At 35.0% G+C, this 17,662-nt stretch overlaps 3 long non-coding RNA genes across 3 annotated transcripts; 2 read left to right on the top strand and 1 right to left on the bottom strand.

The window, feature by feature from the left end:
- Positions 1 to 2,702: 2,702 nt before the first annotated feature.
- On the bottom strand, positions 2,703 to 6,621 carry LOC145528915 (uncharacterized). Its single transcript, XR_014070789.1, has 3 exons — positions 6,372 to 6,621; positions 5,185 to 5,345; positions 2,703 to 2,958 (listed from the first exon to the last, which is right to left on the bottom strand). It is a non-coding gene; the product is annotated as an uncharacterized LOC145528915 (long non-coding RNA).
- Positions 6,622 to 6,687: 66 nt separating this feature from the next.
- On the top strand, positions 6,688 to 9,926 carry LOC145528913 (uncharacterized). The gene is made up of 2 exons (XR_014070787.1): positions 6,688 to 7,007; positions 8,383 to 9,926. It is a non-coding gene; the product is annotated as an uncharacterized LOC145528913 (long non-coding RNA).
- A 2,502-nt stretch (positions 9,927 to 12,428) lies between these two features.
- On the top strand, positions 12,429 to 17,075 carry LOC145528914 (uncharacterized). The gene is made up of 2 exons (XR_014070788.1): positions 12,429 to 12,695; positions 14,769 to 17,075. It is a non-coding gene; the product is annotated as an uncharacterized LOC145528914 (long non-coding RNA).
- The last annotated feature ends 587 nt before the right edge of the window (positions 17,076 to 17,662 follow it).

Genomic DNA, 17,662 nt, shown 5'->3' with positions numbered 1-17,662 from the left:
GGGTGCCCTTGGTAATAAAGTCTTTTGCTTTGTCAGCAAGCATGTCTCTGGCAAACAATTCATTTCTGAGTGGTAGACAAGAGCCCACACTCAGGCCCTGGAAGGTGTCCCCCTTCTTGCAATAATGAAACAATCACTATTTTAAGTACATTTCAAATATGAACTTGTTTAGCACTCAGAAACCTGTGAAGCTGGTATTATCTTTATCCCTATCATATAAATAATAAAACAGAGCCTTCAAAAGGTAAATTAACTTGCCCAGAGTCACAGACATAATGAGTGGCAGAGTTGGGACTGGAACCCAGGTGGTCTGACTCAACAAACAGATCTGATGTAGTTATATTGGTCCAAAGAGTCAGTTTTGTCCCGAAACATGAACACACTATTTGGAAAACTAAAACCTTCCAGCTGACCCAACTCATCATTTTTAGAAGGCATGTTAGGTCAACTATAGTACTCATGCTTCATAGGATTGTCTCCTCAATCACTTCAATCTGTTTAACCCAATATTTCTTCCACACTCACACTGAGAAGATTTTCCAGTGACAGTTTCTTATAATAAGAAATATACTTAATAATTAGAACTAAGATATATCGAGTGCTTCTCTATGACATGTTATTTTTTTAATTAATTTATTTATTTTAATTGGAGGCTAATTACTTCACAATATTGTAGTGGTTTCTGCCATACATTGACATGAATCAGCCATGGGTGTACATGTGTTCCCCATACTGAGCACCCATCCCACCTCCCTCCCCATCCCATCTTCAGGGTCATCCCAGTGCACTAGCCCCGAGAACCCTGTCTCATGCATCGAACCTGGACTGGTGATCTGTTTCACATATGATAACATACATGTTTCAAAGCTATTCTCTCAAATAATCCCACCCTTGCCTTCTCCCACAGAATCCAAAAGACTGTTCTTTACATCTGTCTCTCTTTTGCTGTCTTGCATATAGGGTCATCGTTACCATCTTTCTAAATTCCATATATATGCATTAGCATACTGTATTGGTGTTTTTTGTTCTGACTTACTTCACTCTGTATAATAGGCTCCAGTTTTATCCACCTCATTAGAACTGATTCAAATGTATTCTTTTTAATGGCTGAGTAATATTCCATTGTGTATATGTACCACAGCTTTCTTATCCACTCATCTGCCTATGGACATCTAGGTTGCTTCCATCTCCTGGTTATTGTAAACAGTGCTGAGATGAACATTGGGGTACATTGTCTCTTTCAATTCTGGTTTCCTTGGTGTGTATGCCCAGCAGTGGGATTGCTGGGTTGTATGGCAATTCTATTTCCAGTTTCTTAAGGAATCTCCACACTGTTCTCCATAGTGACTGTACTAGTTCGCATTCCCACCAACAGTGTAAGAGGGTACCCTTTTCTCTGCACCCTCTCCAGCATTTATTGTTTGTAGACTTTTGGATAGCAGCTATTCTGACCAGCATGAGATGGTACCTCATTGTGGTTTTGATTTGCGTTTCTCTGATAATGAGCGATGTTAAGCATCTTTTCATGTGTTTGTTAGCCATCTGTATGTCTTCTTTGGAGACATATAGAGTTCAAATGATCTTTGGATGAATTTATGGGGGAGAAAATAGTCTCCCTGTCCTAATTCTCTGCCTTCTTAGGACTGCCCCCATGACATGTTATTCTAAGCAATTTTTTTCATATATTAAACCATTTAAATCCAGCAGCAACCTTTGAGACAGACAGGTAATGTTCCTTTATAGATGATGAAACTCAGAGAAAGGGAAAATAATATTCAAATTTGAAAAGAACTTGAACACAGACAGCTTCATTCTAGACATAAAACACGGCATGACTAAAGAAAAGTATTTGCTAGATTTGATGAACCTGCTTTAAATCCCACATTTAAATGCTCTGAAGGGAGAAAGTGAGAGAAAACAATGTCTACCAATAAGTGAAGAAGAGTGGAAATAACAAAAATTCTGTCCTCTTTTTATTATCATCATGTGCAGGCTATTTTTTAGAGATGTCAAGGATAAAATATTCTTCCTCTCAGAGGCGGACTGCTCCCATCATCTTTAACCTTTTTCTTTCATATCCTATTACAGGGCAAACCCTCACTAGATGTTTTGAACCTGAATATATAATATGAAAATAGGGATAGTAATAGGTAGCCTACAAGGTTGTTGTAAATGAGAAAGCATAAGTGAAATAAGAAATTGTAATGCATCATCACAAAATAGTGTGAGTCATTTAACTTGAGGCAAACATTGTATCACATTTGATTTCTGAATAATGTTCCAGCACTTGGCCAGCTGTAGTTCTTCCATGTTATCTCACTGTTCCTGCTCCCAGAGACAGAGTAAAGATTCAAACAAACAAACCTGGAGAAAGTAGGTGATGTAGATTCTCATTCTACATCTACCATGCATGCAGGTTTAGTAGATTGTGATCCATAATTTGCAAATTCCAAAATACTGTCAGTAGAGTTTTGTGGGTTTTGTTGATTGCTTAGCTCAAAATGATTTATTTGTAAATGAAAGAGAAGACAATATTAAGACCTTAATATCATACAGTGGATATAGTACATCTCTCAGGCTCATTATTTATCGGTTTATTAAACAAATAGTATCAAACCTCATGTGCCAGGCATGTACTAGGTTTGGAAAATATCATCTATTTGTTTCCTATAACTGCAGTTAACATATTATAACACATTTAGTGACTTAACACTGCAAACTTTATTATCTCACAATTCTATAGAAGTCTAACATCATTAGGCTTAAATCAAGTCGCTGAGGGAGCTGCACGCTCTGAAGCACTAGAGGAGAATCCATTTTCTTGAGTTGTCCATCTTTTAATGACTACCCATATTCCTGGACTTGTGGACACTTCTCATCTTCAAACCACTAATTACTGATATAGTCTTTCTCACACTGAATTATTTTGACATCGAGGCTCCCAACTCCTTCTTTTGTCTGTAAGGATATATGTGATTATACAACACCCTCTCTGAAAATTTAGGAAAATCTCCCAGTTTTAAGGTCTGCTATTTGCATCATAATTCTAACAGCAACTTTAATTCCTCTATGCCATGTAACATAACATACTAATGTGGACATCTTTGGGGATCATTATTCTGCGTACAGCATCACCTCTGTTCACACATTACTTAAAGCTTGTGGAAGAGAGATACTGATTGCACATGTAAGTGGGTAAATATATATTCAGAAACTGTGATATATGCTATGAATATTTTGTGTTGTTACGAGTGTTTAAATCATGGAGAGCTGATAGAGATCAGGGAATTTTTCCTTAGTTGGCTATATTTGTCTTGACATCTAGAGGAAGAGTACAGTTCAATTAGCAAAAGAATCAAGGGAGAGTTTTCTCACAGAATCGTATACAAGTGTTTACATGTAAGGGAAAGCTAGACTTGGAGAAACAAATAAAAGCCTGCATGCCTGGAGCAAAGTGAGTCTTACAATTCAAATTCAAACCATTACCAATGATCTGTAATATTTTACTTCTTGAGATGTCAAGAAGAAAACAGGGAAGAAAATCTGGTTTTATCATTCTCTTCCACCTCTAGAAATGTCTCATGCCCTTCTCAAATTGTATCTTTAACTCTGGGTATTGTAAAAACATTTCCTTAAATGTGAACAGAGTACACTGTTTTTCAGCAGTCCTCTGAGATATTTAAAATATGTTTAAACATATCATGCAAGTGAAATCTGTAATAGTTCTGTAGAATTTTAAAGGGTATCATTTGTTACTTATTATGCTTATACATGCTTAGTGATTTTTCCCATTATAATTTGAGTTTTTTATAAATTAGCATAATAACTTTACCTATATCAATATTAAGCAGTCTTTTTTTAATGATTCAATTGAATAAGAAGAAAGTCTGAACATTAAAAGTATTTCAAGATCTAAGCACTTTTCAATGAATTTTAGTTTCAGATTATTATTTCAACAGTTTCCATTTACTCCTTTCTTAACCATTCAGAAAGTGTCTCCTGATCACTGACTTATCTAGACACTGTCATAGGTTTTGGGATTTTAGTCACAGATATAATATATTCCTCTCAAGAAGTACAAAAATCTATTTTATTGTCTATTACTGCAAGGGACAGATTAAATAATTCTATCAGTCTGGTCTGATGAAACAAAATATTATAGAACATAAATAACAGTATCAGTACAGCCAGTTGTGCAGAGAATATGACAAACAGCAATAGATACATATTCTCAGCTTATTCTGAAAGGCAGTAGTTAGTGAGTTATCCATATGTGTAAAATTAAGTTCCACACCCTTAGCATGTAGCTGTGCTTCTTGTAGACTCTATATGATCATGTAATTAATTACATTAAAACAATTTGTTTCACACATTTCTTTCATTTTGGATAACAGGTTTTCAGAGGCAAGTATTATACATTATTTGCCCCTTTCCCTTGGAAATGCCACAGTATATGGAATATAGTACATATTTCTTAGTACATAGTATCTTTAAATGAAATCAAACATCATTTAGAGGAATTAAATCATATTGATGGGCAATTTATTTTTAAAAATCTTATGCTTTTTCACTACTATTTCAAAACATACAACTTCAAGAAATAATACATTCATCATTTAATGATAGAAAATAACAGTTTATAAATTTAAAATTATGCTTCATTAATCCAATGCAACTAGTATAAATGTGATCACATGCCACTTCAGCAATATAAGTAGATCATTAAAGGTCAGCATAGAACCTTTTTTAAAATCCATAAATTCCATAGCTCAAAAGCACAGCTCTGTTTCTGTTCATGTCAATTTCTATGAACTCTAACATTCATGACTCTATAGTAGCATGGGCTATTTGCTCCATCATACAGATCTCATGAGTCCTCTTTGTTAGCAACTGATGATATCAGTTGAATATTTTTATAACAATTATAAGAAAAATTTCCAATTTTAAAATTTCAAACAGTATAATTTAAGATTATTTTCAGAGATAATGCTATTTTATTTTGGCAAACTTGAAAAATACATGTGATTACAGTGAAGAAACTGTATACAGACTTTTTATAAGATGATATGTTTTGGATTAAAGATCTTATGTATATCTAACCTTTCCATAAGTCAGAATAAGTTAAATCTGTTTTTGTCCCTAAGTTTGGATTATAAAAGGAAAGAGAAATAAAATTATACTTACAGTTAATTTAGTAATTGTATACACTCACAACATTTAGATAATTGCAAAAGTCATTGATTTTTAACACAATTAAATGAACTCTGAGGTCAGCTACATCTGCTTCTGAAATTCGCTTAGTGGTTGAGTGAAGTATTAAACATAAATTCTTTGATTCTCAGAATCTGCATCAGCAAAATGAGATAATAATACCACAAAATTATTATGGTGATCATGAGAGCTTATGTATGTCCAGTGATCAGTATAAAGCTTATAACAGATAAGTCTCAATAATTTATAGCTTTATGCTCCTTATTAAGTAGTCATTGTTTTCTGAACTGTAGATTATTGCTAATATATTTCTATCACTATACTATTTATCTACTAAATAGTAAACATTAGGAAAAAAAAAAGGGCTAAGGAAGAGGCATTAAAAAAGTGATGCAAAGTAGCTTTTCCAACCTTGATATTTTTGAAGTTTGGCTCTGGCTTGATATTGACCTCAGGGCATGTGTTTAGAGTCGTTCTAGGTTTGATGTTCCCTGACCTTCTCTGACATTCTTCTGACCCTCCCAGCAGTCTTTCTCCATCTCTCTTCAACATTTCCTCAGCTTCCTGGCTGTGATTCAATACTCTTGGAAAATTTCCCAGATGGTTCATGAAAAAGCATGTAGAGTAAAAGCCTCGGGGTCACAGACAGAAGAGGGGATTCTGAAGGGCAAAATGAGCCTATCCAGTACAAAAGTTGTTCATGACTTAACAGAAGTTTTAAATAAAAGGAAATATTATTGTATGAAATTGAATAAACATATGAGGATTTCATACAGTTAAATAAGTTATCTAAAGACAAGAAAACTGAACTGAGTGTGAATCATTTTTCTACTGGAATTTTTATTGTAATAGTGATTTTTCAGGTTGCAGTTCATGTAAGGCCCTCCTATACACATGTATGAAGAGAGATTCATATACCCAGGCAAACAAAATATTTTCACAATTTCCATTAAACGTTCAATAAAATAGCTAGAACATAAACCGAGGTCCAAAAAAAATCACAATTTTAAATTTAAGCTTTATTACAAGAATACGTATGTCATAATAGATGTTAATGAAAATAAATTTCAAAATAAATATTTCGAAGCAAAACTTCTCATTGGAAGCAGTGGAGCTTGTAAGATAAAAAAACTTTAAAATTAATTGAAATGGTAACTTACTGTTTTAGGCAATAGCTGTAAATACATAATACTCTGTGTTTCAGCTACAGATGGTACTATTTTTTATGGTATTGCTTATGTTGGACAATCTATCTTTCCCTCCCTGACCTGGGAAGCTCTCAGAGTTCTTGTTTGTCAGTATGAGCATGATCAACTGAAAAAAAAAAAAAAAAATTAAAGGTGGAAAGTCAGAAAAGAATGTTGATATGCTTTTGGTTCAAGATACCTCTCTCTCAAGGCCCTCAAATCTGAGGCTACTATGGAAAGGGAATGTTGCTTGCCATTCTAACAAACAAAGAATGTTGTCTGCCATTCCAGTTCTACAAGGGTCAAGCCATCAGTCACTACAGCCACCTCCCCTCCACTACCCTGAGGAGAATTCAAGATGGAGAAAAACAGGAAACATTTTGTGCTTTGGATACTGGTCCTAGATAGTTAAGATGCATATCTCTGGACTTAGCTTTTATAAAAGTCTGGAAGAGTTCCACGGTTCCTTGATTTCAAGCTACTTTGATTTTTAGCCTTGAAAAAATAAATTCCCTCACAAAAGATTTGCAAAGGACTTAGCCATCTGCTTGAAGAACAGTTAGATATGATAGAAACTGGATACATACAAACATACACCTCATTAAATTTGTAAGTATTTTGATCAATGAGAGATTCTCTCCTTCTATTCTTGAAAGATATCATCATCTTGAACCTAAGTTTACTCATTTAATAAACATGATATTTATCATGCCTTAATAAGCAAGATGTTGTGTTAGGTGAGGGATATACAATGGTTATCAAGCAACATGGTCACTAATATCATGGAAATGGCATAGTAGTGGACAAGACAGACAGCAAACAAATGTGCATACAATTATCAATTATGAGCTAAAAGAGCAAGAAAATATACATGGATTCCACATTGAAACAGAGTGCTAATACTCTATATACGTTCTAGAAGTTGAAAACCTAGGCTGCTAGGACACATATATAAAAACCCTGCACCAAATGAACAATTCATCATTGGGTCAGGGAGAAAGAAACACAGTGATGAGTCTGACTTCATTCCTCATGTCCAGGATCCTTCTAAGAGGATAAAAACCAGCTTTATGGTGGAGATGACATTTAGATTGAAACTTTAGGATAAGGATGATAAAGAAATATGATAAAGGGCACTGACTGCCAGGCAAAAAGTGTAAACTCTACATCAAACCTTGGTTTTAATGCCCTTTAGATTCTAGGAGTAATCTGGTTTATTTACACTTTCTACTATACTTGGTTCGTGATGATGCTCCCTACCTAATATAAGTTGAGATGAAAAAGACCAAAGATCATCACTTCTACCATTATTTAGCTGAGTGATAATTTTTTAATACAATTTACAAAGAAATCCTTAAAAAAGTTAAGAGGAGTAGCCCAAAGTTTGGAAGCGTATGATGTTGGAAAAATATGATACCTATAAAACTTAATAAAGTTCAGTCAAACTACCTGTTACTCAGGGTACCCCAGCTTCTGTTTTCTTTGAAAGTGAAAGTGAAAGTCACTCAGTTGAGTCTGACTTTTTGTGACCTCATGGACTGTGTCCATAGAATTCTCCAGGCCAGAATACTGGAGCGGGTAGACTTTTCCTTCTCTAGGGGATCTTTCCAACCCAGGGATCGAACCCAGGTCTTCCACATTGCAGGAGGATTCTTTACCAACTGAGCCACAAGGGAAGTCCTCTGTTTTCTTTATCCTATCTTAAAACGTTATGAGGCACTTTCATTCAGACTCTTAGGTATTCTTTTCTAACTTTTCCTGTTTTGGTTTTAATTCTTCAACTGAGAGTGAGTACATAAGAGTTAACATTATTATTAAAATACATAAACACATTATATATGCTTTGGCTATCTGATAAATACATGTATGCATTCTATAAGATCACAATACAATACATTCTTATTAAAATGAAAAGTTTGGGGAAGAAAAAAGATTGAAAATTAAATAACTTATTCAAGAAAACTTATGTTCTGTATCCTTACAGCATAGAGGATATTTTTCATCAGGATTCTATTACATCTCAGAAGTACTTCCATCACAATTTGGAAATTAGCCACTCAAACTTGTCACTATCAAACCAGAAAGACAATATTCAGGCAAGTTATCAAAAGCACCTTTCAGATACTCTTTATTATTATTATCAAAACATCACTATAGAAGATATTGTTTTAATAATAAATAGCTTGTGTGTATAAATGGCCATTGACGTGAGTAAGTGTCTATATTGTCACTTATGTTAAAAAGTACCTGTTTTAAAACAAAAGTGCACATGCAATAATAAATCATGTGTGAAAAATGTGAAAGATGACATCATATATCAGTTGGTGCTTCCTTGTATAATTAGATATATTATATTTTCTTCAGTTCCTACAGCCAATCTATGACATTTTTGTTTTAAAAGTTCATTCATAATGTAAATGAATAATGCATTTTCCCATGATGGACACCCTAAACACTAATGTTATGTTACTGATGATAGGCTGTCACAAATATGAGAGGAGAACTGAGAGCTAGAGTTATTTTTTACCCCACCAAGTGTTATGGGAAAAAAAAAAAATCACTATATATTAACATTAGGTAAACACTCTGCCTACTTACACAATTTATAGGGATCAACTTTCTAGAAAGCCATGGATGTCTTCCATCTGTTGATTTACTCTAGGAAGGAGGAAATTTCAATTTTGCCACTATTTTCCCACATTTGAATTGTGGTGCTGGGGAAGACTCTTGAGAGTCCCTTGGACAGCAAGGAGATCAAACCAGACAATTCTAAAGGAAATAAGTTCTGAATATTCATTGGAAGGACTGATGGTGAAGGTGAAGCTCCAATACTTTGGCCACCTGATGTGAAGAGTCAATTCATTGTAAAAGAGCATGATGTTGGGAAAGATTGAAGGCAAAGGAGAAGGGGATAGCAGAGGATGAGATGGTTAGATAGTATCACCAACTCAGTGGACAAGAATTTGTGCAAATTCTGGGAGATGGTGGAGGACAAAGGAGCCTGGTGTGCTACAGTTCATGGGGTCACAAAGAGTCAGACATGACTTAGCAACTGAACAACAACAACAAGACACTGGGGGCAAATAAAGTTCTATAACAAGAAACCCACTGGGGAATTCCTTAATAGGAAGCATCCTTTTAGGATTAAATAATTATTTTAATAAAGAAGACATATTTTCGAGTTTATTTGACATGATTCTGCGAAAAAGTCGAATATTTTATAATATATATTCAGAATGTGAAAGAAAAGTGAGTCACTCAGTAGTGTCCAATTTTTTGTGATCCCATGGACTGTATGGGGTCAGAATTCAGAAGACCTAAGGATGTATTGAATATTGTGCATTATTTTACAATTCCTTATTTATACCCTCCAATTCTCTTCTGGCCAAACCTTGCTATTCAGTATATGCATACATAGTATTATTAACCTAGTTATGATAATGAAACAAATCATAGTGAGGATGATGAGAGGTAAATCCCAAGTTCCCTCACTGCGGTATGTCAAAAAACAAAACAAAACAAACAAAACCTAAAATAAAACTAAATACTTTCACCTGAAATTATCTAAACAATTGAAACAAAAAGTTATATATTGTTTTAAAATGGTTTAGGGAAATCTCATATTAATTACTAGTATCATCTCTTCCCTAAAGTTTAAATTATTTAAGTGCCAATTTTTAATAACTGTAGATCACCATATATGCCACATATAGTTCAATCCTTGGGTCAGGAAGATCCCCTAGAAAAGGGTATGGCAACCCACTCCAGTATTCTTGCCTGGAGAATCCTATGGACAGAGGAGCCTGGTGGGCTACAGTCTATAGGGTCACAAAGGAGTCAGACACAACTCGAGTGATTTAGGAAGCAAGCAATGTATGACACAAGTTATTTGATTAACAAATACTTGTTGAATAAATGGACATGAATTTATGAAATTTGTTTTAGCTTAATTGCAATCTATCTTAATCAATTTTATTTTTCCTGCCAGAAAAAAAGGATTCCCTCTGGCCTTTCTGGTCTCAGAGTATAATAAAAGTCAGATTCCCACTCTTCCTTTTATCTAGTTAAATTCCAGAGAGAATAGCCTCAATTCACTTAAAAAAAAAAAAGGCAAACTCCCAGGAATAGGTAATAAAGCCTGAAATCCTATACTTTAACATGTTACAATATATGTAATTTTAATGCCTCAGTTTCCTATTGGTGTGGAAGCGCCTTAATGTAATAACAGCCTGCTATGTATACTTTGTCCTTGTGAAAACAGTAGCTGACTTTATTTTGGGGGGCTCCAAAATCACTGCAGATGGAGACTGCAGCCATGAAATTAAAAGACACTTACTCCCAGGAAGGAAAGTTATAACCAACCTAGACAGCATATTAAAAAGCAGAGACGTTACTTTGCCAACAAAGGTCCGTCTAGACAAAGCTATGGTTTTTCCAGCACTCATGTATGGATGTGACTATTGGACCATAAAGAAAGCTGAGTGCTGAAGAATTGATGCTTTTGAACTGTGGTGTTGGAGAAGACTCTTGAGAGTCCCTTGGACTGCGAAGAGATCCAACCAGTCCGTCCTAAGGGAGATCAGTCCTGAATGCTCATTGGAAGGACTGATGTTGAAGCTGAAACTCCAATACTTTGGCCACCTGATGCGAAGAGCTGACTCATTTGAAAAGACCTTGATGTTAGGAAATATTGAAGGCAGGAGGAGAAGAGGATGACAGGATGAGATGGTTGGATGGCATCACTGACTCAATGGACATGAGTTTAGGTAAACTCCGGGAGTTGGTGATGGACAAGGAGGCCTGGTGTGCTGCGGTACATGGGGTCGCAGAGTCAGACATGACTGAGTGACTGATCTGAACTGAACATGACTATAGGACAGATTCTTGTTGAAATCATTTATCAATGTATTTTTCTGCCACAAGATTTTCTTTATTCTAAATTTTAATATCACACATTCACAGATACTTGATACAAAGACTTATATGATGAGTTCTTGAGGAAAGTTAAAGACATTGAAGACATCATAAATTTTTCTCACTCAGAACACAGAGAAATGAATTTGTACTCATATTACTCTGCAGCCCATCTCACACATGTGTTATATATCCTTATATTGTTCCCATATATGCAAACAGATACACACTTTAAGGAGAAAAAACTAAAAGAACATGTATTTACATCCTTTGGAACTGAAAGAATATATCAAACAATGTTCCTCAGCTTTTAAAAGCTCTTTGCATATGTAAGTATCTTTGATGGAGTATGATTAAGATTGTAAAAATTGTCATAATTTATATATTTTCATAGTTTGGGGACAACATTTGTGCCTTATAATAATTTGAGTGAGAGACATGATTATGAGTTTATAAAAATGTAAATATACTCTTCTGTAGTGGAAAGTGTATGGGCTGGAATCACAACATTTTTACTTATTAATCTTGAGCAAATTAGTTGACTTTTATCAGTTCTAGCTTTCTAATTTATAAAAATGAGAGAGGGATAATAATGTATTTATTTTAGATGTATTCATTATCTATTGATACAATAATAGTGGGTATCAAACTACTGAAAAACACAGCTGCTTAAAGTAACAAGCCGCTGTTCTTGCTCAAGAGTTTAGCCATCTGGGTTTTGCTGTCGATCTGGACAGGGATTAGCTCATCATGTCTGGGTTCACTCATATCTGTAATGAGTTGGAAAATCAACTGAGGGATGGCTGGTCTAGGACACCCTCGGTGGTCACGATTCATTTCTGCTTCCCATGATCTCTCAACAGGAACAGATTTCCTTCCCTCTTTTCTCTGGGATCCATTTGAATAAGTACACAGAGCGTCTGAATGCTTGGATTCCATCCATCTGCATTCAAGGAGTGAGGCACAGAATTTTTATCCTTTAAATGAGGAGTAGAAAGTCCCACTGAAAATAAGTGGATAATTGGGGCCATTTCTGCAATGAATCTTCCAATATATGGATTTGTAAATTTTAAGTTCAATAACATATATCATATGTATAGTACTTTGCAATGCTGCAGTCTTCCAATTACCCATTTCTTATTTAACAGAACGGAATACACATGTACACAGATTATAATGGGTTTATAGAAGCCAGTCTAATACTAAAAACCAGATTTGGTTCCAGAACCTAGATGTTCTACATCCTATGTATTTGCACAGCACCACATTCTCATGTGCTATGTTGTGCTTAATCACTCAGTCGTGTCCAACTCTTTGCAACCCCATGGGCTGTAGGCCACCAGGTTCCTCTGTCCATACTATTCTCCAGGCAAGAATACTGGAGTGGGTTGCCATGCCCTCCTCCAGAGGATCTTCCCAACCCAGGGATTGAACCTGGGTCTCCTGCATTATGGGTGAGTTCCTTACCAGCTGAGCTACCAGGGAAGTGCGGGTGGGACCACCTCTGTGCCTCATTCCAACAGAAAGCTGTAAATGACATACTGAACAAAGCGTATGAGATTTGATTATTCTATATTTATGCCTATAGTTTTCCTTACAGTAGAGCAGGTCTCTGGATGATAATTATGTTACATCCTAATCATTTTTAACTTATGCAGCAAATTTTTACTTTATTTTAATATCAACCTTTAGTACCACCCAGGTCGTGGAGAAGGAGATGACTGAGCGACTAAAGCCTGGCAGGCTCCTCTGTCCATGAAATTTTCCAGGGAAGAATACTGAAATGGGTTGACATTTCCTGCTCCAGGGGATCTTCCTGATCGAGAGATCGAACCCACGTCTCTTGTATCTCTTGTATTGCAGATGTTTTCTTTAACCACTGCCGTCACTTGGGGAACAAGGTGATCTTTAACTTGAAAGAAAATCAAGAGAAAATTCCTTTCTATTTTCATATATTTCTGGTCAGAATGGGCTTCCCAGGTGGCAATAGTGGTAAAGAACCCGCCTGCCAATGCAGGAGACAGAAGAGACGCAGTTTCAATCCCTGGGTGGGGGAAGATCCCCGGGAGGAGGAAATGGCAACCCAAAGCAAAAAACAAACAAATATCGAACATATTTAAGAAAGTGTTAATTGAAACCCTGATAGAAATACAAATGATAATTAACTTTTACTTAGGTTTATATCATTAGCTATTCTTAGATTTCAATTTTTATTGCTGTGTAATTTTAAAGGCATCAGGAAAAACATCTCAAATGATTAACAGTATCAGCAAATCTCTAATCATTCTTTAGGTGAACCACTGGTCAATAGATTCTTCTTTTGACCTTGATAAATCTTCCACTCACACCAGGTGAAAATGAAACAAGTCATACTAGGCCTAATCTCAACTGTATAATAGCCAAGAAAATCAAGGCCCTTCCTAAAGACAATAAGTTTATGGTATGAAAATATGCATCATTTTCTTTTACCGTTATGTTATGCAGAATTACAATTATTTCATAACATCCACATTACTAGTTTTATGGTATTCTTTGCCATGGATTTGCCTGATCTAAGTGTACTTTGTATACAGTATTTACTGTATTTATAATTCACACTGACATATTTGATTTACTTTATTCTAAAGTTACTGTTTTGTGCTTTACGTAAGATCTTGCTTTCATTTTTGATGAGAAAAAGTTCTGATGTGATTTGGTAAGAAAAAGTCTCAAGGAAATTTCTGTATTGAAAAACTAAAAATATGCTTCCAGTTGTCTCCTTTGTGAATTATTTGCCTTGTCCTTGTTTGAAAAATTGAATTTGGACTAGATCTAGGCATGAGAGCATCTGGATTTTGATGGGGTGTGCTCCTCAGCATCCCCTCGTCTTTCTGCTGTCATTGGCTCAGTTTCTGCTCTGACAATCCTAGTGTCCAACAGTGCATTGCCATTCTAGCTTAATAAGACTGCTTAGCTTAATATGAACATAAATATAATATACGATAGGAGTTTTGTATTTTAGGATAGTTTTATAATGTAATGAGTGAAACACCAGAATGTATTCTTTTAGAATACTGAATCAATAATTCAAGGAAATTTCAGGATCTATATTTTTTACAAGTGTCCCAAATAATTCTTTAAGACCAGGATGAATTTCCACTGGAAAACTGAAAACAATGTAAACTAGACATCAAAGGTCCTGAATTAGGATCTAAACTTAATTGTGAATTGTGTGACTATTAGTAAATTGAGTAGTCACATCAGACCACAAATTTTTGTTATAAAATTATTTTTTTTAAATCACAAGTTTCTTGCCTTTCATTCAAATAATTTTAATGTTAAAATGAAATTCACTTGGAAACTTTTAGTAACATTTATATAAATATATAAGCTTCGCTTGTGGTTCAGCTGGTAAAGAATCTGCCTGCAATGCAGGAGACCTGGGCTCGATCCCTGGGTTGGGAAGATCCTCTGGAGAAGAGAAAGGCTACCCACTCCAGTATTCTGGCCTGGAGAATTCCATGGACTGTATAGTCCATGGGATCACAAAGAGTTGGACATGATTGAGTGACTTTCACTTTCATATAAACGTAAAATATAATTTTACTGTGCTTATGATTGCTTCTACTTATTTTTTTTAATACAGCCATTGAGTTTTTTTTGACCCGCAATAGAGGTGATTGATGGCTATATCTTTCTACTGTTCTACTTTATTTTGAAATTCAAGTGATTTAATAATCATGAGAATTAATTTTGAAAAAGTAAAACACTTAAAATGTGAAATGTTAACTGGTACCAGAGATTGTATGCTTTCTGAAATAAATGTATTTCAAGCTATTCTTAAAATGTCAGAAACTTTGACCTGAATATAATGAGGATAAAGGTGATTTTTTACATTTATATGTCATGTACCACTGTCAAAATAAAATATTTATTTTTCATTGATAGAGAGTAACTTATAGTATTTCTCTTTCTCCTGGAATATTACTAGTTAAATATAACATGAGCTCTAGAGAGTGTTTTTTGCTTTCATTTCTCTATATGGATTTCAGAACTCTCTGTTCTCTCTCCTAGAGCATACCCCAAACTGATTTTTGGCCAGTATACTGTTATGCATTCTAGTAGTCTGAATTCTAAGACAAACCAAATTCTTGTATAAGTTAGAATATCAGGAAATGTAGTACTTGAGTTTGGGTCCACTAGGTAAACTTTGATCTTTATCAAGAAAGCAGTGTGAGAACAGTTGCAAGGACCTTTGCTAATGAATAATAAAGAAACTTGATAATAGAATTCTTTAAGTTTAGCATGAAAAAAATGAGAATAAAATTGCATGTTGTATTCACTTTCAATCAAATTGGATACATCTGAAGCATTAGTATTTTATTCTCACAGGATAAGTAAAAAAAAAACAAAACACTCACACCCACACACACAGTCATGGTTTAACATATACATATCTAATTCATGCTGGAATAGACAAATGTTTTTATTTCTCCAAAATTTGATCTTTATTGTTGGTAATAGAAGTCTATGTCTAAACTTCTCTATATTGCTTTTATATACCCTCTCCATTCTCCCTAATAAAGGAAAAGGAGAAGATACCACATCTGTGTTGGAGGAGCTCCTAGTCTGGGTAGGTGAGGGAAAGGGATATCGTTGAGTCCTCTACCCTTTCCTTGGATGCCTGGAAAGCAGTGAGTGTGCTGACAGAGGACAGTATAATGATTGCCTTCATCTGGGTATCATCATGGCAGCAAACATGGAAAAGCACAGATGTGCAAAGGGAACATCATCTCTACAGGAGAGAGACAAACAACCAGGTGGAAAGTCACATGTCCTCCATGTAACCCTGCTTGAACCAGAGTTGGGTACGGGGCCTTTGTGCATCAGAGGAGGAAAAAGGTTGATGTATAAACTATCCTACATTCCCTTATGTTCTCTGAAACTAATCTCATAAGAGATCTTTTTGCTGGGGTGGGGATTAAATCTAGAATGATTATGATAATATCTGAAATTCTAAGATAAGAGATCAGTCTCTTTAACTGAAATGAGGGCCTCTGTTGGCACTAGCATCGAGAGTCTGGTGTGAAAATGTGAATGTGCATGGTAAATGTATCTGTGGGGCTTTTCTGTTTTTCAGAAAGATCAGTGATTAGAATCTGTACTAAACTATGGTAATTGGCATTAGGACCCCACTGTGTTGCAGGAGGCTTGGCAAAATATGATGATCAGGCACCACGTTTCCCAATCCAGGGACATAGGGTTTTAAGTGTGGAGTCTCTGAGGTCTCCATGAAATGGAGTCTGAATAAAAGAAAACTGTCTGCAGCATTTCATGTCGAAATTGTTGAGGATGTGAGGTCACCTAGTACTACTTGTAGCCTTTTTTTTTTCTTTAGCTAAGGAAGAATGATATAAATATGTTTATATTGCAAAGGAATTTCAGAAATCTGTTCTTTTCTGTGAACTGTTTATAGTAGTTTATTATCTTCAGCTGCAGTGTCATTCCATCTTCCACGACAGCAAAATATCATGTAGAGGAGAAGTTGTGTGTGTGGTGTGTGCCTGGGGAAGTGGAACGGTTAGTAAGAACAATTACAGAGAAGTAAACTTCTTAACAGCCCATTGCTTTCCTGCAAGAGGAGAATAGTGATCGCCTTTCCTATCCCTGCATATGTAATTTATCTTAACTTGACTTTGAGGGAATTTATGTGTATAGAGACAGAGGAATCATATGAAAAAACTCATCCATCAACAGTTTTTGCAGCTTTATAAACACCCAAAACTTAATGTGAGTACTTTGTTGTTGTCACTTGCATTTCCTCACATCGTTGGACAATCAGATTATCTGATGTGTTTTTAAAGTAATTATGAACACAGAAGTATCTACTGTTGATTATGACAAATGCCTCTCAAGCTGTGAACTATCTAGAGAAGTGTTCACATCTATTAAGAACTCTGATGATCTTTTCTATAATTTATTTTACTCTAGGCAGAGGCCGATATGGCAGAATTAAATTTAAGATTATTCTTTGATACTAGATTTCTCCATAAGCTATCATTGATGACAGGCCAATAAAAAGAAAAAAAAAGAAAAAAAAATTAAAAGGATATTACACTAACATTTTTAAATAAGTCAAACTAGAGAAAAGTTTTTATGTTTATATCAATTAATTTAAATTCATTTGAAGACTCACTGATTAATCTGTTCAGACACTATATTAGGTAGAGATTCAGCGATGAATCAATCACTTCCTCTGCCCTCAAGGGTTTTAAATGTGGTTACGAAGACCAGAAAGTACAGAGTTGAGTATAATATAAAATAAAAGTGTGATTAGAGTAAGAAAGGGCATACATAGGAGAGAGAACTAA

The sequence above is a fragment of the Giraffa tippelskirchi genome, chromosome 12 (assembly GCF_054371585.1).
Source record: "Giraffa tippelskirchi isolate mGirTip1 chromosome 12, T2T-mGirTip1v1.2.pri, whole genome shotgun sequence".
In the NCBI taxonomy this organism is placed as follows: Eukaryota; Metazoa; Chordata; class Mammalia; order Artiodactyla; family Giraffidae; genus Giraffa; species Giraffa tippelskirchi.
Note: the sequence above shows the minus strand (reverse complement) of the source record. Positions and strands in the feature narration are given on the sequence as shown.